General features: G+C 42.3%; 1 protein-coding gene and 1 pseudogene across 1 annotated transcript in view; both read right to left on the bottom strand.

Annotated features, from left to right (window-relative positions):
• Window positions 1-10,060: 10,060 nt before the first annotated feature.
• LOC118375668 (polyunsaturated fatty acid lipoxygenase ALOX15B-like) overlaps window positions 10,061-24,552 on the bottom strand; it is a 26,233-nt pseudogene continuing 11,741 nt past the window's right edge.
• Window positions 12,665-24,552, bottom strand: part of LOC118375669 (hydroperoxide isomerase ALOXE3-like) — an 86,396-nt gene continuing 74,508 nt past the window's right edge. The window contains exon 14 of the mRNA XM_052464870.1: window positions 12,665-12,798. The gene's annotated coding sequence lies outside the window, so the exon portion shown is untranslated. The remainder of the gene's footprint in view (window positions 12,799-24,552) is intronic.

Below are 24,552 nucleotides of genomic sequence, written 5' to 3'. Positions count from 1 at the left end.
ATGTGCATGTACACCCTGGCCCATCTACTGTTGATGATATCTGGAAATGTGCATGTACACCCTGGCCCATCTACTGTTGATGATATCTGGAAATGTGCATGTACACCCTGGCCCATCTACTGTTGATGATATCTGGAAATGTGCATGTACACCCTGGCCCATCTACTGTTGATGATATCTGGAAATGTGCATGTACACCCTGGCCCATCTACTGTTGATGATATCTGGAAATGTGCATGTACACCCTGGCCCATCTACTGTTGATGATATCTGGAAATGTGCATGTACACCCTGGCCCATCTACTGTTGATGATATCTGGAAATGTGCATGTACACCCTGGCCCATCTACTGTTGATGATATCTGGAAATGTGCATGTACACCCTGGCCCATCTACTGTTGATGATATCTGGAAATGTGCATGTACACCCTGGCCCATCTACTGTTGATGATATCTGGAAATGTGCATGTACACCCTGGCCCATCTACTGTTGATGATATCTGGAAATGTGCATGTACACCCTGGCCCATCTACTGTTGATGATATCTGGAAATGTGCATGTACACCCTGGCCCATCTACTGTTGATGATATCTGGAAATGTGCATGTTCACCCTAGCCCATCTACTGTTGATGATATCTGGAAATGTGCATGTACACCCTGGACCATCTACTGTTGCTAGTTCCAATTCTGACTTGTGTTCTGATATCTGCTTCATTGATTTCTGCTCTCATAAAAGCCTGGGTTTTCTGCACATTAACACTAGAAGCTTATTACCTCAAATGGATCAATTGAAAGTGTGGGTTTACAGCTCCAATCCAGATGTGTTGGTCATTACTTAGACGTGGTTAAGGAAGAGTGTTTTGAATACGGATGTTAACATTTCTGGTTATAACCTTTTTCGGCAAGACAGACCTTCTAAAGTTGGGGGAGTGGCAATCTTTACCAAGGATCACCTTCAGTGCTCGGTTGTGTCCACCAAGTCTGTCCCCAAACTATTTGATTTGATGGTTTTAAGCATTAAACTTTCAAATAGCTCTTTGTTGACTGTTGCTGGGTGCTATCGTCCTCCATCAGCACCGGCATGTACCCTACCTGCCCTATGCTCTCTCCTGGCCCCTTACGCTAGGTCTGAATGTGTCCTGCTAGTTGACCTAAACTGGGACATGCTTAAACCACCTGACCTAAAGTCCTAAAGCAATGGGACTCCCTAAATATTTCTCAGATTATTACCAATCCCACAAGGTATGACTCCAAACACCCAGAAAAGGCGACTCTCCTCAATGTTATCCTCACAAATAATCCTGATAGGTATCAGTCATGTGTTTTCTGTAATGACCTTAGAAATAACTGTTTTACAGCCTGTGTTCGTAATGGCTGCTCAGTGATACGACCTGTCCTGATTTGTCATAGACGCTTGCTAAAAAACTTTAATGAGCAAGCCTTCCTTCATGAACTGGCCTCTAAAATGGTATAGAATCAGTTTGACCCCCCTGTCGAAGACGCTTGATAACAGGTACAGCCCCTAGTTCGACCGTGATCATGCAGAGTTACTCCACCTCAAGAATTGCATTTGGCGAAAGGCTCGGCACACTCATACTCAGGCTAACTGGCTATCGTTCAGGCAAATGAGAAATAAGAGCATTCAGGCTATCCAGAAAGGCCAAAGTTAGTTACTATAAGGAGCAGTTCTCTCTCTGTGGGTCTAACCCCAAGAACTTCTGGAAAACAGTTAAAGACCTGGAGCATAAAACCTCCTCCTCACAGCTGCCCATGTCCCTTAATGTTGATGAAGTGGTTACTGACAAGAAGCATATGGCTGAGCTCTTTAATCACCACTTGTTAAGGGAATTTTTATCAATAATGACTAATTATGTATACATTTCAATCAGGACTGACTAATCAGAATACTATTATATTACTGTATATGTATGAATTTTCTTTATAATCCTAGTACTGAATATAATGTGTGTAAATATAATCAAGAATTAGAACAATGACTGTCTGTTCCTTGGTAGAAGTTAATGAACTTATAGCCAGACTGGCTAGAAGGCTTATCTACACAGGCAGACCTTGGCTCTGATTGTAAATTATCTTAGTAGGGAGAGACGAAGCTTGAGAACCATTCAGCCATTGTACTGGAGCGGAGATGAGACGGGCTAGTACAAAAACGAATGACGTCATTTTCAGTTTATAACCTGTGGTAAAATGTATCAAGGGCAGTACTCTCTAGAATAAACACTGCTGGTTGATTTTAAAGACTGGTCTCTGTCCATTTTATACAAATAAGAGTCTTACAAATTCTTATGAATTTACAGTGTTTCATTTTAATTGGGTATTAAATAGTAATTTAATTCCTATAACACCACTTCATTAAGTCCGGATTCCTATTTGACTCAGCCATGCCTCCTTGCCCATCCAACATTTCCTCATCTCCCACTCCTTCTAATGCAACTATGCTTCTCCCTCTTTTTCCCCTGCCCCGCAACAAAGTTTCTCCCTGCAGGTAGTCACTGAGTCCGAAGTGCTAAAGGAGCTCCTGAAACTTGACCCCAAAAATGGTTCAGATGGTTGAGACCCTTTCATATAAATTTCTTAATAAGGCTAGGTGGAGGTATCCTGAATTTATGCCTGACTGACATGCCCAAAATAAACTGTCTGTTACTCAGGCCCAGAAGCTAGGATATGCATATAATTGGTAGAATTGGATAGAAAACAAGTTTCTAAAACGGAAGTTTCTAAAACTGTTCAAATAATGTCTGTGTGTATAACAAAACTGATATGGCAGGCGAAAACCCAAGGAAAATCCATCCGAATCGATGCAAGCCTATGGGCTATACAAAAAAATAGCTCCCAAAAGTTCCTATGGCTTCCACTAGATGTTAACAGTCTTTATACAGGGTTTCAGGTTTGTTTCTTGAAAAACTAACAAGTAATTGTAATTTTTCCAAGGTGTGCTCATCAGGAAAGTTAGGCTTTTATCCCCAATCTCTGACATCCAGGAGTTTACAGTTATATAATGATGGGGAAAACCATGAGGGAGCACGCATTTTGGGGATTTCTGTTTGGAGCTATACTCAGGCCAGACCAACAGGAGAGCACGGCACCTTTACCAGCGTTGGTCCAGCCAGTCCAGAACTAATTACATTGTGTTAGAAAGGAAACCCAATAGAGCTCCCTCCTCAGTGATCGTGGCACCATCTCTGCCCTAGTTACCCCTGTGTAAGTGCTGGTTGTTTGTCCTGGAGAGGCTGACTGAGGGCTATGCAGGGACTGAGCCAGCCAGGTCAGAGCCGACACTTAACCCTAGCTGCCTGGTATTGCTCTGCTCCCTCACCGCTGGCCTTGTTTGGACTGCAGCTCTAGTTCGTTTTCTTAGAGGGAAGCTGCGCCCTCATAACAACGGGCCCTTTGCAAATCACTCCCACTCTTAAGAAAATACTTGGACCTCCCTATTGTTTCAGACTAAAGAGAATGTTTTATTCAATGCCACTATTGTGTTCTGTTATTAAAATGGCTTGTCGATGCAAATAGAGTCAACCTGGTCTGACAATACAATCTCATTGTATCCAGTGGAGACTGAAAGCCATCTCAGTGAGATTGGAGGAGGGGGCAGAGTGAGTGGCTCCATCTCAGCAGCGTAGCTTCATCAGAACACAGTGAGATTGGAGGAGGGGGGCAGAGTGAGTGGCTCCATCTCAGCAGCGTAGCTTCACCAGAACACAGTGAGATTGGAGGAGGGGGGCAGAGTGAGTGGCTCCATCTCAGCAGCGTAGCTTCATCAGAACACAGTGAGATTGGAGGAGGGGGGCAGAGTGAGTGGCTCCATCTCAGCAGCGTAGCTTCACCAGAACACAGTGAGATTGGAGGAGGGGGGCAGAGTGAGTGGCTCCATCTCAGCAGCGTAGCTTCACCAGAACACAGTGAGATTGGAGGAGGGGGGCAGAGTGAGTGGCTCCATCTCAGCAGCGTAGCTTCATCAGAACACAGTGAGATTGGAGGAGGGGGGCAGAGTGAGTGGCACCATCTCAGCAGCGTAGCTTCACCAGAACACAGTGAGATTGGAGGAGGGGGGCAGAGTGAGTGGCTCCATCTCAGCAGCGTAGCTTCACCAGAACACAGTGAGATTGGAGGAGGGGGGCAGAGTGAGTGGCTCCATCTCAGCAGCGTAGCTTCACCAGAACACAGTGAGAGTGGAGGAGGGGGGCAGAGTGAGTGGCTCCATCTCAGCAGCGTAGCTTCACCAGAACACAGTGAGATTGGAGGAGGGGGGCAGAGTGAGTGGCTCCATCTCAGCAGCATAGCTTCACCAGAACACAGTGAGATTGGAGGAGGGGGGCAGAGTGAGTGGCTCCATCTCAGCAGCGTAGCTTCATCAAAACACAGTGAGATTGGAGGAGGGGGGCAGAGTGAGGGGCTCCATCTCAGCAGCGTAGCTTCACCAGAACACAGTGAGATTGGAGGAGGGGGGCAGAGTGAGTGGCACCATCTCAGCAGCGTAGCTTCACCAGAACACAGTGAGATTGGAGGAGGGGGCAGAGTGAGTGGCTCCATCTCAGCAGCGTAGCTTCACCAGAACACAGTGAGATTGGAGGAGGGGGGCAGAGTGAGTGGCTCCATCTCAGCAGCGTAGCTTCATCAGAACACAGTGAGATTGGAGGAGGGGGGCAGAGTGAGTGGCACCATCTCAGCAGCGTAGCTTCACCAGAACACAGTGAGATTGGAGGAGGGGGGCAGAGTGAGTGGCTCCTACAGATGGAGATCCAGGATCTGAGAATGTCTGGGCCCTTTTCCAGAGATTTCATAATAGGAATATACCATGGCTGGCCTGTTAAAGTTGTGCACACAATGAGGAATGATGAGAGAGAGAGATGGGGAAGAGGAGATTGTTTAGACTGAGATGAACACAGATGGCTTCACCTTTCTTGTGCAACTGTCAAATAGAGACTACCATAAGTCTCAGATCATGCGGTCTACGACTGTCAAAGAACTGCCTCGCTAGTGGGACGCATTTTTTCAATCAGAGGCGCATGACAAGATTTGTTTTTGTTTTCTGTTGGAAATGGGAAAGTATGACATGCAGGTCAGGAAGGTCAGCATTGGGGTTAAGAGGTCACAACTTTTTTGGTACCTGAACAGTCAGTCCTGTGTTTACTGAGGACATGCCCAGACCTATTTACTGAATAATGAGAAGACTTGAGGGGAATGCTGCTTATCATGCCAGTGGCACACAGCAGGATTTCACCACACTGGTGAGGGAACTCTGTGTTGGACTTTTCAGCTACTGACAGTTAGCACCTACAGTAATCATTACACGGAGGAGTAGTTTGTTTATTCTCCTCTCTTTATCCTATGCATCCTTCATGGTATGGAGGGCAGACAAGGTGCTTGTATACTTCATGGGAGATATTCTGACACCTTCCAACAGTATGCAACATATGAGAGGATGTTTACAAGGAAAAACAGAGGAGCAAATGTGTTTCACTTCCACCATCTTATATACGCTGCTTGTGGAAAACAAAAACCCATTTGACAATCCTCTGGTTGGTCTGGAGAGGCAGGTTCATTGATGCCCATAGTGATTTATGAATGATGAAGTGCAGGGCCAGCCACTATCAGCGGTACAAAACACTGTTCTTAATAGAAAAGCATTTCAAATCAAACTTTGTCACGTGCGCCGAATACAAGTGTAGACTTTACTGTGAAAATAGCACTTACAAGCCCTTAACCAACAGTGCAGTTCAAGAAGAGTTAAGAAAATATTTACCAAGTAGACTAAAATAAAAAGTAATAATAAAAAGTAACACAATAAGAATAACCGTAATGAGGCTATATACAGGGGGCACCGGTACCGAGTCAGTGTGGAGGCTATATACAGGGGGCACCGGTACCGAGTCAGTGTGGAGGCTATATACAGGGGGTACCAGTACCGAGTCAGTGTGGAGGCTATATACAGGGAGCACCGGTACCGAGTCAGTGTGGAGGCTATATACAGGGAGCACCGGTACCGAGTCAGTGTGGAGGCTATATACAGGGGGCACCAGTACAGAGTCAGTGTGGAGGCTATATACAGGGGGTACCAGTACCGAGTCAGTGTGGAGGCTATATACAGGGGGCACCAGTACCGAGTCAGTGTGGAGGCTATCTACAGGGGGCACTGGTACCGAGTCAGTGTGGAAGCTATATACAGGGAGCACCGGTACCGAGTCAGTGTGCAGGGGTACAGGCTAGTTGAGGTAATATGTAGGTGGGGGCGAAGTGACTTGTCATAGATAACAAACAAACAACAAGTAGAAGCAGTGTACAAAAGGGGGGGGTGGTCAAAGTAAATTGTCCCGGTGGCCATTTTATTAATTGTTCAGCAGTCTTATGGTTTGGGGGTTGAAGCTGTTGAGGAGCCTTTTGGACCTAGAATTGGCGCTCCGGTACCGCTTGCCGTGTGAAAGCAGAGAGAACTGGAGTATAGACTCAGACAGGGAGAGTTTGACTGGAGTCTGACAATTTTATGGGCTTTCCTCTGACACTGCCTAGTATTTAGGTCCTGGATGGCAGGAAGCTTGGCCCCAGTGATGTACTGGGCCGTTCGCACTACCCTCTGTAGTGCCTTACGGTCAGATGCTGAGCAGTTGCCATACCAGGTGGTGATGCAACCAGTCCAAATGCTTTCAATGGTGCAGCTGTAGAACCTTTTGAGGATCTGGGGACCCATGCCAAATATTTTCAGTCTCCTGAGGGGGAATTGGTTTTGTCGTGCCCTCTTCACGGCTGTCTTGGTGTGCATGGACCATGATAGTTTGTTGATGATGTGGACACCATGGAACTTGATGCTCTCAACCTGCTCCACTACAGCCCCGTTGATGAGAATGGGGGCGTGCTCAGTTCTCCTTTTCCTGTAGTCCACAATCATCTCCTTTGTCTTGATCACGTTGGTGGAGTGATCAGACTGTTGTGTCATCAGCAAACTTAATGATGGTGTTGGAGTCATGCCTGGCCGTGCAGTCATGAGTGAACAAGGAGTACAGGATGGGACTGAGCACGCACCCCTGAGCGGCCCCCGTGTTGAGGATCAGTGTAGCGGATGTGTTGTTACCTACCCTCACCATCTGGGGGCTGCCGTCAGGAAGTCCAGAATCCAGTTGCAGAGGGAGGGTCCTTAGCATATTGATGAGCTTTGAGGGCACTGTGGTGTTGAACGCTGAGCTGTAGTCAATGAATAGCATTCTCACATAGGTGTTCCTTTTGTCCAGGTGGGAAAGGGCAGTGTGGAGTGCAAAAGAGAATGCATCATCTGTGGATCTGTTGGTGCAGTATGCAAATTGGAGTGGGTCTAGGGTTTCTGGGATAATGGTGTTTATGTGATTCATGACCAGCCTTTCAAAGCATTTCATGGCTACAGATGTGAGTGCTACGGGTCGGTAGTCATTTAGGCAGGTTACCTAAATGTTCTTGGGCACAGGGACTATGGTGGTCTGTTCGAAACCTGTTGGTATTATAGACTCAGACAGGGAGAGGTTGAAAATGTCAGTGAAGACACTTGCCAGTTGGTCAGCGCATGCTCGGAGTACACGTCCTGGTAATCCGATTGCCCAGCGGCCTTGTGAATGTTGACCTGTTAAAAGGTCTTACTCACATTGGCTGTGGTGAGCTGATGGAACAGCTGATGCTCACATGCATGTTTCGGTGTTACTTGCCTCGAAGCGAGCATAGAAGTTATTTTGCTCGTCTGGTAGGCTCGTGTCACTGGCAAGCTCTAAGCTGTGCTTCCCTTTGCAGTCTCTAATAGTTTGCAAGCCCTGCCACATCCGATGAGCGTCGGGAACCGGTGTAGTACGATTTGATCTTAGTCCTAGATTAACTCTTTGCCTGTTTAATGGTTCGTCGCAAGGCATAGCGAGATTTCTTAAAAGCTTCCGGGTTCCGCGCATTGAAAGCGGCAGCTCTACCCTTTAGATCAGTGTGAATGTTGCCTGTAATCCATGGCTTCTGGTTGGGGTATGTACATACAGTCACTGTGGGGACGACATCCTCGATGCACGTATTGATAAAAACAGTGACTGATGTGGTGTACTCGTTAATGCTATCGGAAGAATCCCGGAACATATTCCAGTCTGTGCTAGCAAAACATTCCTGTAGTTTAGCATCTGCCTCATCTGACCACTTTTTTATAGACCGAGTCACTGGTGCTTCCTGCTTTAATTTTTGCTGGTAGGCAGGAATCAGGAGGATAGAGTTATGGTCAGATTTGTCAAATGGGGGATGAGGGAGTGCTATGTGCACCTCTGTGTGTGGAGTAAAGGTGGTCTAGCATTTTTTCCCCTCTGGTTGCACATTTAACATGCTGATAGAAATTAGGTAAAACTGATTGAAGTTTCCCTACATTAAAGTCCCCGGCCATTAGGAGCGCAGCCTCTGGATGAGCGTTTTTCGAGTGCAGTTTTAGTGCCAGCCTCAGTCTGTGGTGGTATGTAGACAGCTACGAAAAAAACAGATGAAAACTCTCTTGGTAGATAGTGTGGTCTACAGCTTATCATGAGATACTCTACCTCAGATGAGCAAAACCTTGAGACATCCTTAAATATTGTGCACCAGCTATTATTTACAAATATGCATAGGCCCCCGGCTCGTGTTTTACCAGAGGCTGCTGTTCTGTCCTGCCGATAGAAGTTATAACCCGCCATCTGTATATTCTTAATGACGTCGTTCAGCCACTACTCGGTGAAACATAAGATATTACAGTTTTTAATGTCCCGTTGGTAGGATATACGTGCTTTCAGTTCGTCCAATTTATTTTCCAGCGATTGAACGTTGGCTAGCAGAACGGAAGGCAAAGGCAGATTAGCCACTCATCGCCTAATCCTCACAAGGCATCCTGATCTCTTTCCGAGATCTTTCTGATCTCTTTCTATTTCCATTTCCAGCGAATCACAGGGATCTGGGCCTGGTCGGGGGCCTGTAGTATATGCCTCGTGTCCGACTCATTGAAGAATAACTGCTTGTCCAATTTGAGGTGAGAAATCCCAGTTCTGATGTCCATAAGCTCTTTTCGGTCATAAGAGACGGTAGCAGCAACATTATGTACAAAATAAGTTCCTTACAACACGAATAAACAAACATAATATCATGGTTGGTTAAGAGCCGACAAGACTCTCATGGTTGTTGCCGAGTATCATTAGTAACAATGGTTAGTGCAGGCAACAGACGAAGGTATAGCCTATTGTTGTACACTGTTCTCCCTATTATCATTCTATGTACAAACATTTTCCAACATTACCATGGGTTGAAGAACTGATTGTGGCAATTTTCTGAATGAATCAAATCAGCATTTTCTTTCTTTCGTAAAGGCTCTCCAAACCTGTTTTTTTTATGATTCATAAATATTTTCCTAACCCTAAATAATCTACAAGATCAGAGTATGTTTTGATCTACCAATTGGTGCTGAAACGGAGATGGCTTTATTTCATTGAACACTAATATTCTGAACCCGTTCTCTCTAAATTTTCTATCGAGTCTGTTGACAAAATTCTACCTAAAAGGTACACCGTATTTAAAGAGATTGCTTAAAATAAATGTACTGAAATGTACTTTTTATTCTGAGAACCCAAGGGAACCAGGCCTGCAAAGCCCTTTACGCAGCTGCACAAGGTATGTCTGAATATCAACTACTGAGAAGTGCGTAGGAAAGGAAGCTTGTAAGAAAGGCATATTTTTCTTTGTGTGAATCAGGGTCATAGGTTTAACCTACAGTGTTAAAACAACACCCTAGTGTTTTAAAAAATATTTAAAAAATACTGTAACACTACATGTCATTCCCTAACACTGAGTAAGTGTAACAGCATCAGTACTAACAAAGTGGTCATTTATGTCAGAATTTGAAACACCCATGGTGTTAGGGACCCAACACTTTTGCTGTGTACTGGGACGAACTGAGCCAGCCTGTACTGAGATGGCCTGGTTACATTGTTGGAACCAGTTTGGTTCGGGTCAGAATGATAAAGGTGACTTAAAACAAGCAGGAAATTAGAGATGACCTTTATCATTTTATACATGTATTTTTAATTCATACATGAGGTAGACAGGGCTTCAACTAAAATGAGATGTGGCAAATATCACAAGAAGACTGGAGATAGAAAATGATTAGCTTTTAATTGTAAATGAGAGTCACACCTATTGTTCTCTCATATTATTCTGACACTTCTTTACTATTAATCAACATTTCAGTGTCACATCATTTAGCAGGAGAACTCATTTTCACCAGGAGTCCCTGTAGTCCATAGTTATATGGCACCAGAAATGAATCTGTAAAAAATACCCTGTATTTCTTAACATCCATTAACACGTACAAATGTAATAATAACATCAACAAGTGTTCTTAGTCTGTGAGAGACACCATGTGGCGGTGTGTGTTGGTTTAACACAGTTAACACTTCTGATACAGCGATAACATTCTGACTGAACCCACAGTGCAATTTCCCTTTATCTGATTGAAGTGGGACATTAGTTTATTGAAGCCCCAAAAATGATCATGCTCAATAAAAAATGTATAGATTGAAGCATGTTTACTAGCGCATGCCTCCAGAATCATTGGGTCATGTTCATCATGGCACTCAATGGAAAACATTTTTAAAAGCTGCAAAAAGTACAACAAAAATAAACCTAACTGGTAAAGTCCAGGTAGTTCCTCAGTTTTCTTCCAATTAGTGCCTAATGAACTGGACCCTGGTCTAGGACTATGGCTTATCTAAATGGCCACACTGTTCTCCACCAAAGCAGGGTCCATGTAGGTGTATGGCACTGGTAGTCCAGAGTTCCTGGCCTTGACGGTCTCGCTGAAGACCTTCAGATCCGTCTGGAATTTCTGAATCATCCTGCAGGGTGGTATCTCGTTGAAGTGCTCCTCTGGGTACTGGCCAAGGGTCACCTGCATATGGAGAATAATTGAAGTTAGCAAAATATTGCTAGTTACTAAATCATTAACATTAAAAAGCACATGTTGTCATGATGTTGCCCTCTTTGGGTACAGCGAGCACCCCTCCCTCTGCACCAGACCTGTTCTATGCACCATCCCCCTACCCCCCTGTCTTCTACACCGAGGCTGCTGTGGTCAGAGAGAGGTCGTAAATTCCTGGAGGAGATTATCTCCTCATGGCCACAGTATAGTGAGAGAGTAAAGTTTTCATAGAAGAGAACAAAGGAATTTCTTCCTCCTCACAGAACTTGAGGTCCGAACATTTATGTCCTGGAGATGGTATAAAAGATCGGCGAAGAATCCAGCTACGAACTGGTCCTTTTGGTACAATTTTGTGAAACTCATGGGAGACGATACCATAAAGGGCTATTACCATAAAGCTGTTTATATAATAACCTTTATATAATAACCTCAGATATGAGGTTTACATCTAATTGTTGTATAAGATGAATGAGTGAGGATGATACTGTTTGTAAAATTATGTAATGTGCTTTTGGACTGTTTAATGAAGGAAACTCCACTTTCCTTTTGAGTTTAACTAAATCAGAGGACCGCCCATGAGCACAGTTAGGACCTGGCGTCATGAGACAGCTTTTTTCTGCTCTCCCGAATAAAAGCCCCACCTTGATAATTTCTCAACAGACCATGTTTCTCTCATTTACGAGAGGACAAAGGTTGCAGACCAGCTTACCTCGATAACGAGAGGGCCAAGGTTTGAGACCACACTGCTGAATCTTTTAACCATCCCACGTGGTTAAACTCTTAGACTATCGATACCGACAGAATAAGAACAAGTCTTTGATATTAATTACTAGTCTGCAGCTAGGAATTCGGTATCATTGAACGCGAAGACCGACGACCGCCGAAACATCTATCCATAACAACAAATCAAATCAAATCAAACATGAATGAATGTCACTCTGAACGATCCATTCTAAACATGACAGAGAGGGCGGACAGACTCTCCAACAGAAACAAACTTTTCAACAGAGACCCAGATGACACACTGAGCGTAAATATATATATTGATTGCAATTGTTCCTGAATGAGTGAGCGTTCATGTGCAAAGGATTAGCATTTCAATTGTTATAATTATCAACTGTGTGTTGTCTTATCTCAGTCGACCCCCACTTTCCTTTTGTACACCAAGCTGCGATGCCGGTTTATCCCACTAGGGAAACTCCGTTATCATATCCTTGTAACTATCTACTGTTTGTTTATGCATTTCTGTGAATTACTTAGTTAGTAAATAAATGATTTAATTCAATTGAGGTATGGATGACTCATAGTGAAGACTGGGTTCATGCAGATAACCAACAATGTACGATGTTTGGAATGAGACGAATGTGAGGTAAAGTAAATAGTTCATTAATTAAGAAGACTAATTGATCAGATATTAAAATATCTGAAAAGTTTTATGAGGAAAATTATAACTTTGTAATCTAAATATTTTCCTTGGTGCCCCGACTTCCTAGTTAATTACAGTTACATGATTAATCAGTTTAATCGCGTATTAATAATTACAGAGAGTTATTTGATAAATAAGTCTTCAGTCTAATGATGCCATAGATACAACAACGTAAATAGGATATTTTGTAGCTAATTATAGTATTTTGGGCCTAGATGATATTGATAATAATTCATGAAAGATGGCAGACTCACAAAGTCAGTGGATTGCTTGCTAAGGAGCCACATAGTGGACATGCCCTGTGCTGTTGTGCCAACATCTGGGAAGGTCTTCAGCATGGTGCTCTCAGTAGACTGCCCCTTAGTGGTGGGAGGTGGCTGTTGCAGGGAGATGGGGGTGTTGGGCATCCAGCCACCATAGTCATACTGTAACATGAAGAAAAATGACTGATTATTACTGACATCCAATATGGTGGTATTCTGAAATGATATGATAGTGGCAAGGAATTACAGACAAAACCTTGCAACATTTTTACAAATACGTATCTTCCTAAATGGTAGAGGAGGCAGAAAACGTCAGTAGTGCTTAGATTTAGATTTATAACACACCTGAAAAGAAGTATGGGCTACGCAACACCCACCTGTCCAGAGTTGACAGCAGAATGCTGGCCTGAGCAGGTAAAGATCACCATGGTGACGAACTTGACGACCTCTGGCACAGTAGAGAAAGACTGAGGGATTCCTGGACAGAAAGATAAGAACGGAGAGAGGTGTGTGACGAATGGAGTTATGCCAGTGGAGCTGGGTGGACTGTTACTATAGGACAGTCACGTCCATGGAAGTTGTGAGTTATGCCGGGGAAGTTATGGACCAGAAACCAAAAAACATATTGGCAAAAACAAGACATTTCACCATACGTCATTACAACACACCCCCATATTACCCTGTACATCGTCACCTGTGCATTCTTGGGCCAGGAAGCCATGGTCAAAGATATCCTTGATCCAGTTCTGTACTTCCTGGTCTTCCCGGACCTCTGAATCACTCTTGTAATAGAAACGAATCACTGCCTCTACAAACCTATACGGAAGGCGACAACGGAAGAACGAAGGAAGAAGATATCAAATCTATGTAAGAGCTATGCTTTCACTGTAGATTCTACCAGCGGATGATACTGTACTACCACCATGTAGGTCTGCTCTACTGCTCTGTCGTAGCCTACCTGTGGATGATGTCCCACAGCTTGAGTCCATCATCCCTGTAGTAGTTGTTGGGGACTGATTCCAGACCTCGTGCAGTGATGTCTTCCGGCATACAGAGGGAGCTGTAGGTCAATGAGGCCACAGATCTCCTCAGGATCTCATTCATCGCCTCTCCGCCCGAAGCAGCAAACTACAACGCCACTTAAAGTTACTTGATTACATAATTCTGTAACATTATAATGTACTTTATCTAAGCTGCAATATTACACTGGTTCTATGAGAGATAGTGAACCTACCAGCAAGTATGTTGACCAGGAGGGCCAAATGACCATACATGGGGGTACTGTAGCTTCACTACAAGACATACAACCGCATGTATGCTGACTCTGACACAACTTCCATGGATGTGTGATTCCTAATATGGACACCACACACTTCTATGGAAACAGTCCACTCAGTAGCCTACCTGAGGGAAAACTCCTTCATCAGCTATTAGAAATGCCCGGGCCAAGAGGTTGATCTGGAGGGTGTAGCGGGTGTGTGGAATCAGAAGCTAAAGCAGTAAACCAGGGTGGAGAGAAGGATGGATGAGAACAATCTCAAGAGAGAAACTGGCATTAGTAAAGACTGTCTGGAGGACCACATTAGAAAGAAATGTATTATCCTTTCATGTGTCATTATCCTCTGTCATCGTCCAAACACACCAAGACAGTCGGGAAGAGGGCACGACAATGCCTATTCCCCCACAGGAGACCGAAGAGATTTGCCATGGGTCCTCAGATCATCAAAAGGTTCTACAGCTGCACCATTAAGAGCATCCTGACCAGTTGCATCACCGCCTGGTATGGCAACTGCTCGGCATCCGACTATAAGGCGCTACAGAGGGTAGTGTATATGGGCCAGTGCATCACTGGGGCTAAGCTTCCTGCCATCCAGGACTTCTATACTAGGCAGTGCCAGAGGAAGGCCCCAAAATTTGTCAAAGACTCGAGTCACCCAAGTCATAGACTGCTCTCTCTGCTACCGCACGGCAAGCGGTACTGGAGCGCCAAGTCTAGGTCCAAAGTGCTCATTAACAGCTTCTACCCACAAGCAATAAGATTGCTGAACAATCAAATAAATGGCCACTATTTATATTGACCTCACCCCTCACTTTACCACTGCCAACATGTACAAATTCCTCAATTACCGCGAGTAACGTGTATTCCCGCACATTGACTCGGTACCGGAACCACCTGTATATAGCCTCGTTATTGTTATTTTATTGTGTTATTTTTTTGTACTTTAGTTGATTTAGTCAATATTTTCTTAACTCTATTTACTTAAAACTGCATTGTTGATAAGTAAGCATTTCACGGTATGGTCTACAGCTGTTATATTCGGTGCATGTGATCCTTGGAGCACTATACTTTTCAACTGGACATGCTATGCTATATTATGTTATGCTTTTTTATATTATGCTATGCTATATTATGTTATGCTATGCTATATTCTGTTATGCTATGATATATTATCTTGTTGTATGCTATATGATGTTATGCTATTCAATGCTATGTTATGCTAAGCTATATTATATTATGTTATGCTATGCTATATTATGTTATGCTATGTTATGCTATGATATGTTATGCTATATTATGCTATGCTATGCTATATTATGTTATGCAATGCTATGTTATGCTCAGTGGAGGCTGCTGAGGGGAGGACAGCTCATAATAATGGCTGGAATGGAGTGAATGGAAGCCATGTGTTTGATAACATTCCACTCCAGCCATTACCACGAGCCCGTCCTCCCCAATTAGGGTGCCACCAACCTCCTGGGTTTATGCTATGTTATGCTATGCTGTGCTGTGTTATGTACCTTGTAGAGGGGGTGCACCATGGGCATGTTGCGCAGCAGTGCTACAGCGAACACCTCAGCCAGGAGGTGAGTGCGCAGCAGGTGGACGTTGAGCTGGTGCTCTTGAAAGTCAGCGCTCCTCACAAAGATCTTGGCCAGGAGCCAGTCATACGCAGAGTCAGTAGGAAGGAAGATTGGGTTGTCTTTTGCAGGCTTCTGCTTCAGCTGTGGAGAGAGAGAGTGTTAGGTACATCATAGATGGCTACCAGCAACATTATCCCTGTTTAATGGAAAAATACAAATAACAATAGCAAATTCCTTTTTGGTGCTACATAGAACCCTTTTGAAGGTTCTGTAAATAACCATGAACTTAAGGTTATAAATGGAACGTTTATGGTGCTATAAAGAACCCTTTCCTAAAGTTCTATAAATAACTATAAAAAATGGTTCTACATAGCACCAAAAGGGTTCTGCTATCGTTACAACTCTTTTTGGTTTAGGGCTTGACATTCACTTTTTAGCCACTTGTCCTTAGGACAAGTAGGAAACATTTTTACCAAAAGCTCAAGACACACAAAAATGGTCTGTAACACCATTTGTACATCATCGTATGATGCAAGGAACCACTTTACAAAATGAAATGCATTACTAGATTTTTTTTAACCATAGAGAATCAGACAAACATGGAGGCTACACTCTGTCTATTGGCTTCTTCGCATATTCAATCAGTCTCAAAATACAACACTACCCCTTTAAGCCTCTCCTGGAGGATGGTTGGACACCCTTGATAGTATATAAAATGTTGCAACATTACAATTACAACCAAAGAGCCTACTTGTTATGTCTTTATAATTAAGGGCTTCCCGTCATCACTGGGATGATACAAAATATGTCTACGGTTCTACAGATTCAAAATGCATACAACCACTGCACATGAAAAATGTAAAATGCAATAGGCTGACGCAACAGATCAGACCGTTTAGTTTAAAATGTTGATACATTTGTTTAAAAAAAGGTTTTATTCATATTATAAGCTCAACAATGCGCACATGGCTTTAGGCTAATGTTAGTGGCATTGCTGAATTCAAAGTTCATAATAGCAAGCTGGGACTGATGGTTTGTTTGGCTAAACTAGCAACTATTTTTGGTTACCCAGGCAACTAGTGGCGCTATCTAGTAAACTTGCTATTTATTTCAGTGGATGTTGAACTCATTTATCCCTCCTGTAAAATGAACATATTTCTAGCAGTAAATGTGCTAAATTATAGCCATGGTATAAAAGGGATAATCAACTCGGGGCTGTAACGGTTGTCGTCTTCCTCTTCTGAGGAGGAGTAAGAAATATCGGACCAATATGCAGCGTGGTAAGTGTTCATCATATTTAGTCCACTGAACACAGAAAACAAGCGAATAATGGACCATACCAGGCCTAAACATAGAAACACAACACCTAGACATACAACATAGAATACCCACCCACATCACACCCTGACCAAAGTAAAAATAGAAACATACAAAGCAATCTACGGTCAGGGCGTGACAGGGGCTCTATGCGTACTCTGGAAAATAATGTAACTCTGTGGAAGGTTAGTTCCACTCTGCGAGCGCGTTGTGGAACACACCTCATTATTAATTATTTTCCAGAGAACACATAGTCGTTGATTATCCCTTACGCATTTCACAAGACACTTTCACTAGCTATAGTCATATTTAACATGTAATGACACAATAACACAAAGATAAACTGGAATGACACTCTCACTCAAAAAGAGCCTTGAGCAAACCACAACCCAAAATAATTATGATCTGCCCCCCCCCCCCACACATTTGAATGACCAAAAAAGAGGAAAGAACCCTTCCCTGAACTCCAAAGAAGCATTGAAGGACTCAAAGGTTTCACATAAAACCATCACCCTTCCCAAAGGACCTTTGATGAACCATATGTTCTAAGTGTGTAATGCATTAATTCAAAGCATTTGAAGACAATATCAAACATATTTTCTTTGGGCGCTGTCAGATACAGTGGAGGCTGGTGGAGGAAACATGGGGAGGACGGGCTAGTTGTAATGTTTGGAACGTAAAGAAGGGAGCGGTAGTAATGAGCCCGTACTCTCCATTTCTATCTCCACCAGCCTCCACGGGTAAGTGGGCTCTAAAGGAGATTGAAACATGATGGGTTTACAGACTCTCTCACTTGTAATGGTCTCCGTGATTGTATTCTTTACTTCAAAGTTAGTTAGGGCAACCTTACCTGGATGGCGATGGGAACCAGCTTGTCATCAGGGGTTCTGTAGAGCAGAACCAGAGGAGCCGCCATGTACTGTTTTTTTTCGTATGGATCACGTTTGCCTTTAATCCATCCAGGTTCTTGTAGTCAAGCAGGAATATGTTGCCGCTCTGTTTGGGATTGATGACATGGGAGAATAAATCCAACAGTTACAATGCAACAGGTTAGGATTACAGTCCACTTTCTTGGTATTTTGGAATGGGACAGATATTGTAGCTCTGTGTTTTACTAGGATTATCCCCAAAAACATCCAATAAAGTTATTTTTGCGATTACTTTCTTGGATTTTAGGGTTACCACCCCCCACAAAAACAGAAAAGAAAGTAATACTGGGATGTTTTTCATTTTTTCAGTGACCAGGTTTCATCCAACATTTTTGAAGTACATGTCAGATAGAAAATGTCACGACAGACCTGAAGGAAACAGAACGTTTGTCTGTGAACTTTCAGCATGTCAACAAAACAAAATATGCTAGACAAGGTGGGATATTTTTGTGTCTGTAAAATGTTTTATGTGAGAAATGGTGGTGGAATGGCACTTTTATGTGCAAAAATGGATATAATAACCATCATATCTAAGTAAACTTGGAGTCACATGACATGTTTTGTGGTCCTCTCACTACGACTCAGGAAAACATGCAGTTTATTAGATGAAATAAGTTATGATGAACTTCACAGGGTGGTGAAAGTGCACAGTGATGAACTTGATGCTCCTTTCCAATACATATCTAGGGTCATATTCTGGTGACATGATGTCAGATGCTTGACTGCCATTGATAAATAAAAATAATATTTTTTGTCCATGTAATAATGTCATCATGTAGGCTATACCTGCACTGTATCTGCCAGCTGTTGGCTAGAGTGCACGAGCCAAGACCAGAGTGGGCACATTCGCTATATAACAGAAAAGTAATTGTGACAAAGCTATCAGAGTTGAAAATGCGATGGAAATGCCATTTACATGTTTAAATGTTTTATGTTTGGGTACATGGGAACCATAAAGGTTATTTTTATGTTTGGGTATATGGGAACCATAAAGGTTATTTTTATGTTTGGGTACATGGGAACCATGAAGGTTATTTTTATGTTTGGGTACATGGGAACCATAAAGGTTATTTTTATGTTTGGGTACATGGGAACCATAAAGGTTATTTTTTATGTTTGGGTACATGGGAACCACAAAGGTTATTTTTATGTTTGGGTACATGGGAACCACAAAGGTTATTTTATGTTTGGGTACATGGGAACCATAAAGGTTATTTTTATGTTTGGGTACATGGGAATTTAACCACAAAGGTTATTTTTATGTTTGGGTACATGGGAATTTAACCACAAAGGTTATTTTTATGTTTGGGTACATGGGAATTTAACCACAAAGGTTATTTTTATGTTTGGGTACATGGGACTTTAACCACAAAGGTTATTTTTATGTTTGGGTACATGGGAATTTAACCACAAAGGTTATTTTTGGGTACATGGGAATTTAACCACAAAGGTTATTTTTGTGTTTGGGTACATGGGAATTTAACCACAAAGGTTATTTTTATGTTTGGGTACATGGGAATTTAACCACAACGGTTATTTTTATGTTTGGGTACATGGGAATTTAACCACAAAGGTTATTTTTATGTTTGGGTACATGGGAATTTAACCACAAAGGTTATTTTTATGTTTGGGTACATGGAAATTTAACCACAAAGGTTATTTTTATGTTTGGGTACATGGGAACCATAAAGGTTATTTTTATGTTTGGGTACATGGGAATTTAACCACAAGGGTTATTTTTATGTTTGGGTACATGGGAATTTAACCACAAAGATTATTTGTATGTTTGGGTACATGGGAATTTAACCACAAAGGTTATTTTTATGTTTGGGTACATGGGAATTTTACCACAAAGGTTATTTTTATGTTTTGGTACATGGGAATTTTAACCACAAAGGTTATTTTTATGTTTGGGTACATGAAAATGTAACCACAAAGGTTATTTTTATGTTTGGGTACATGGGAATTTAACCACAAAGGTTATTTTTATGTTTGGGTACATGGGACTTTAACCACAAAGGTTATTTTTATGTTTGGGTACATGGGAATTTAACCACAAAGGTTATTTGTATGTTTTGGTACATGGGAATTTAACCACAAAGGTTATTTTTATGTTTGGGTACATGGGAATTTAACCACAAAGGTTATTTTTATGTTTGGGTACATGGCAATTTAACCACAAAGGTTATTTTTATGTTTGGGTACATGGGAATTTAACCACAAAGGTTATTTTTATGTTTGGGTACATGGGAATTTAACCACAAAGGTTATTTTTATGTGCACTATGTCATCACACAGACTTATATCCGCAACAGGTCAATTTGATGGAAACATCTATCGTGGGGAAATGTGCATATTGTTTTTATGCGGAATTGAGAATATTTGCATGAAAATCTATCGCCAATTGGATGGAAACCTAGCTATTGATAAACATACTGGATGGACCTCCACAAATGTCATCTGTAGGTCCAAAAGGAATCTGGTACATGGTTCTGATGGTCCAAGAAAGTGGACGTCTAGACATCCAACAAAGGGATCTCTATTGACTTCCATTGATAATTGTGAATATCTAAGATATTCACCTTGGTCCAAGAGGACTGCCCCTAATCCAGCGCCACCCTTGGTAGAAGTGGTACTGCAATAATTTAGGCAACTTTTAACAAAGAGTCCCATTTTGACATACTGTACAGTACCTGCAATTCCCTTAGGAGGCTGGACGATCCACGAAGAGAGGGCTTGACCATGTCTCCTGTGACGGGGAAATTTGCCGGCAACTCCGAGCAGCGACGGATCAACATGGGGTTGCAGCCGTTCAGATACTGGTACCCGAAAAACTCGTCTTCCTTCCAGTGCTCCTGTGCGTAGTCTGGAAGGAGGAAATTCTGGGTCGTATTAATTAGTGCACACCATAACAAAACCTTTTGCAACAGAAAATAAAATCAATAGTTTCTTATTGACAGGTATTCCCTCCCTGTTTCAGTCTGTTTTCTTCCAGATGATGCCTAGTAAACCAGGGTCGTTTTCAGTATGTAGAATACCAGTCAAAAGTTTGAAGCTGGTCGAGAGAATGCTAAGAGTGTGCAAAGCTGTCATCAAGCCAAATGGTGGCGACTTTGAAGAATCTCAAATTTAAAATATTTGTTTAACACTTTTTGGTTACTACATGATTCCATATGTGTTATTACATAGTTTTAATGTCTTCACTATTATTCTAAAATGTAGAAAATAGTGAAAATGAAGAAAAAAACTTGAATGGGTAGGTGTGTCCAATCTTTTGACAGGTACTGTATGTATATTGTTATTTGAAAAATTCAAGTAGTATTACTGCCCCCTTTCTCTTTGTTTCAAAACGTTTACCACCTAATAAACAGGCCCCTGGAGTTAATATTGCAAAAGCACCTATGAAATGCACTCACCTGAGATGACAGTTCTATTGAGGCAGACATTGCTGATTTCATCAATGTTTTTCCAGCTCTTCTTGCTGTCAGAATACCCCTTCAGTTTCAGCTCAGTGATCCTACAGAATGGAAGAAAAGGAACTATGTCAAGCTGAGCCAATAGAGTTTCGCAGAGCAAATGTACAACTCAACAATATAAATGAATGGAATACTTTAGAAGAGTATTAATGATCTTCTGCAGGAAGTGCTGTTTGAACTGTCCTTAGAGGATGAATTATGCCCGACGTACACAGCGCAATTAGCTACACAAAAATGGCTGTCCTGCATAGTTGCAAAAATATGCAAGTGTGTGCAACCCAAAATGTTAAACTCACCACGTACTGGACAAAGGAAAAAAGCTCAAATCCGCACTGAACTATTCTTAAGTTTTAATGTAATTATCAGCAGGAGAGGGCAGAGCAATCAGACCCATTTGGGCGACATACTTCATCAGCTTTTGGAGAAAAATTCACACATTCACACATAGTTATAAATGATGAAACATTGTCATATCTTTTTTCACAATTATAATTTACATTCATTATTCACATACATTATTCTGCTATTTTTCACAACTTCTAGTCCCTAAAAATACATTAAAATGTAAAGAATATTTTAATGAATAAGGGTTTTGGGGGTTCCCCCCCCCCCAGTGCATGCCTTTTGAACCCGGCACCCAACAACTTTTTGTTACTACAGACTTTTGAGTTGAGCACGCCAATTCCTCATTCTGTAACTTACCACATAACCACATAGGGAAGCCATTATGAGTAGCACATTGCATTCTCGTGTTGTGTACTCAAGTCGGGTATACATTTGGCTTAGGTGAGGAACTCACCCGGTGGCGGCGGTGAAGAGGAACTGGGTGGCCTTGGTGAACGAGAATTGGATCTCGCTGGGAAGATCCAGAGGGTTGTCTGCCTTCATGCTGCCGGGGAAACCATCCTTGTAGGTATCCCAGCTGAGTAGGAGGAGGAGCAGGAGGAGCAGGAGAAAGAGGAGGAGCAGGAAATATATGGAGGTTGGTCAGATATAATGGACAGACTGGGCAGCTAGGACGAAAGACCACAGCACCTACCAGTACAGCTCAGTTCTCGTCTTCATCTCCAGTTCCCTGCTGTACCTGGCAAGATGATTAGTTTCATCACAGAGCCTTTTAGCTGAAAAAATAAATAATAATAAATCAAATTAATCACATATATTATTGCACTAATCCTTCAGAACCAGTGTTGCATGTATTACTGTATGTACGGTGGCCCTAAGAGGCAAAGTAGCTTTTAAAACTTAGTGACATCATGCACACACAAAGAAAATGCCCCCCCCCCCCTACAATGGCTGCAAGTATCCACTTTTTCCCCCAGCATTACTCATTCTAACATGTCTGCATGTGATGTTGTTTCATAACGTCACACCGTGCTGACCTGTGCCCTCTCTGAACAGGTGCACCTCGTTGTCCAGAATCCAACAGTAGATGGGGAACTGGCATGTGCCTCTCTCTGGCGTCGTCACGACAACCTTGGATGGGAACCAGGCATCCAGGGGGAAGAGTGGGAGGGGCTGTTTGTCCAGCTCTATCAGCACCAGCGTGCCGAGTGAAAAGGGGCACACCACGTCGAATTCACGAGACCCCTGCAGAGAGAGCAGGTGAGAGAGAGAGAGATGGAGGAAGTGAGAGATAGATGGAGGAATGAGAGAATGAGATGGAGGGAGGGAGGAGTGAGTGAGAGAGAGAGAGAAAGGGAAGGGCAGAGAGAGAAGATGAGAGAGAGCAGAATCTGGACTGTGTGAGAAAGCAAGTAACAAAGGCAAATATAACTAATCCTGGACTACCAGTATTATTACTTAAGGGTTCAACATACAGGCAACAAAGTCTTCATGTCATATACACTATATGTGTATGAACATATTGGGTGCGTTTGGGTGTGTTTTGAGTACAGTATTTTAAAAAATGTAAATGGTAAGTCTTATTGAAGCTAGAATCATTTGTTGCTACATCCATTTTTATAATTTTTAATTATATATACCCATAGATTCTTGAAGAATATAATTTATAATTGCTTAGTTCAGCTGTCGTACCCAATCAGAACCCAATGATTGTAAGCAATGTAAATGTGAACAAACACTAAGCTATAGCCACAAAACATGGTTAAAAGTACACATTCTTCTATGAGTTTGAGAATGGTGACATTTCTACAAGCCCATCCCTCAGCTTTTACCAAAACAGAGGCGGGGTGCCTCTTTCTTATTGTTTCAATTAAGGATTCTAGATTTAAAGAGAAATATATCTTAGTACTGATAGGAGCACTGACTTACTGTGTCTTGATAGAAGAGTCCCTTCAAGCTAGTGAGCCACGTGCGCTTACTCTCTCCTTTTCGCCAATCAGCTTGATGAAGATGTTGTTCATCGTGGTGCCATTTGCGATGTTGTGTGTGTGCACAGTCACCTTGTATTTTGGCATTTTGACTCTGAAAAACACTATGATCTGCACACACTGAGACTGCACAGCAAACAACAGTTCATTCAATGTAGGCAGTGCAAATATTTCTGCAAATATTAAGACTAGCATGATATCTATTGATCCATTTTAATAACAAAAACTGTTTTGAGGGTATTCTTGCTTGAATAACAAACTTGCAAAGCCACAGTTATTGCATACACACAGCATGTTCCGGGACATTTTGAACAAGCAAATGGCAGTGAGCAAATGAACCATAGACAGGAGTAATATGCTTATTCAATGTGCATATTATCCAAAATACCCATTGCATTGTGTGCATTGCATTCATGGCTCAGTACACTGATCTCTGGTTAAATAATAGCCTCCTCATTCTACACATAGTTGAAGAAAACAAAACATGAAATCACGCTGCACATCAAGTTTAACTGTATTTTTTGCACACATCTGTGCTCTTTCGCTTGATGAAAATGTCTTCCATATTATCAAAAATTAAACATTCAGAGTTCCCTTACCTGATTGGTTGATAGTTTGTAGTACCCTGTTAACTTTGCCTTAACATGCATGTAATGATCACCTTCTATACTGCTTGTTTTATACCTGGCTGGAGGTGTGTGCAGAACCCTGAGTACATATTGGGTGTTACTTCCCTCCATTGACTTTGCTCATCCTGCATGATAAATTCTGCCACTTTTGATAGCGAAGCATTAACCAATCACCTATTGTAAATACACAGTAGAAGTGTTGAATCTGCTTGTAAAGGTTGAGCCATGGTTGAAAGGGTGTTGTAATGCCACTTTCCCAGTTCTGAGGGCATGCAGTTAAATGTTTGCTCAGCACTGCAATGCAAGTTACATGTGGAAAATTGAATTGTTGTCACAGACTCTGTTTAGGTGGTCTGCAAGATATCTAAAC

This window comes from Oncorhynchus keta, chromosome 16 (assembly GCF_023373465.1).
Source record: "Oncorhynchus keta strain PuntledgeMale-10-30-2019 chromosome 16, Oket_V2, whole genome shotgun sequence".
Lineage (NCBI taxonomy): Eukaryota > Metazoa > Chordata > Actinopteri > Salmoniformes > Salmonidae > Oncorhynchus > Oncorhynchus keta.
The sequence above is the reverse complement of the archived record's forward strand: the minus strand, read 5'-3'. Positions and strand labels throughout refer to the sequence as shown.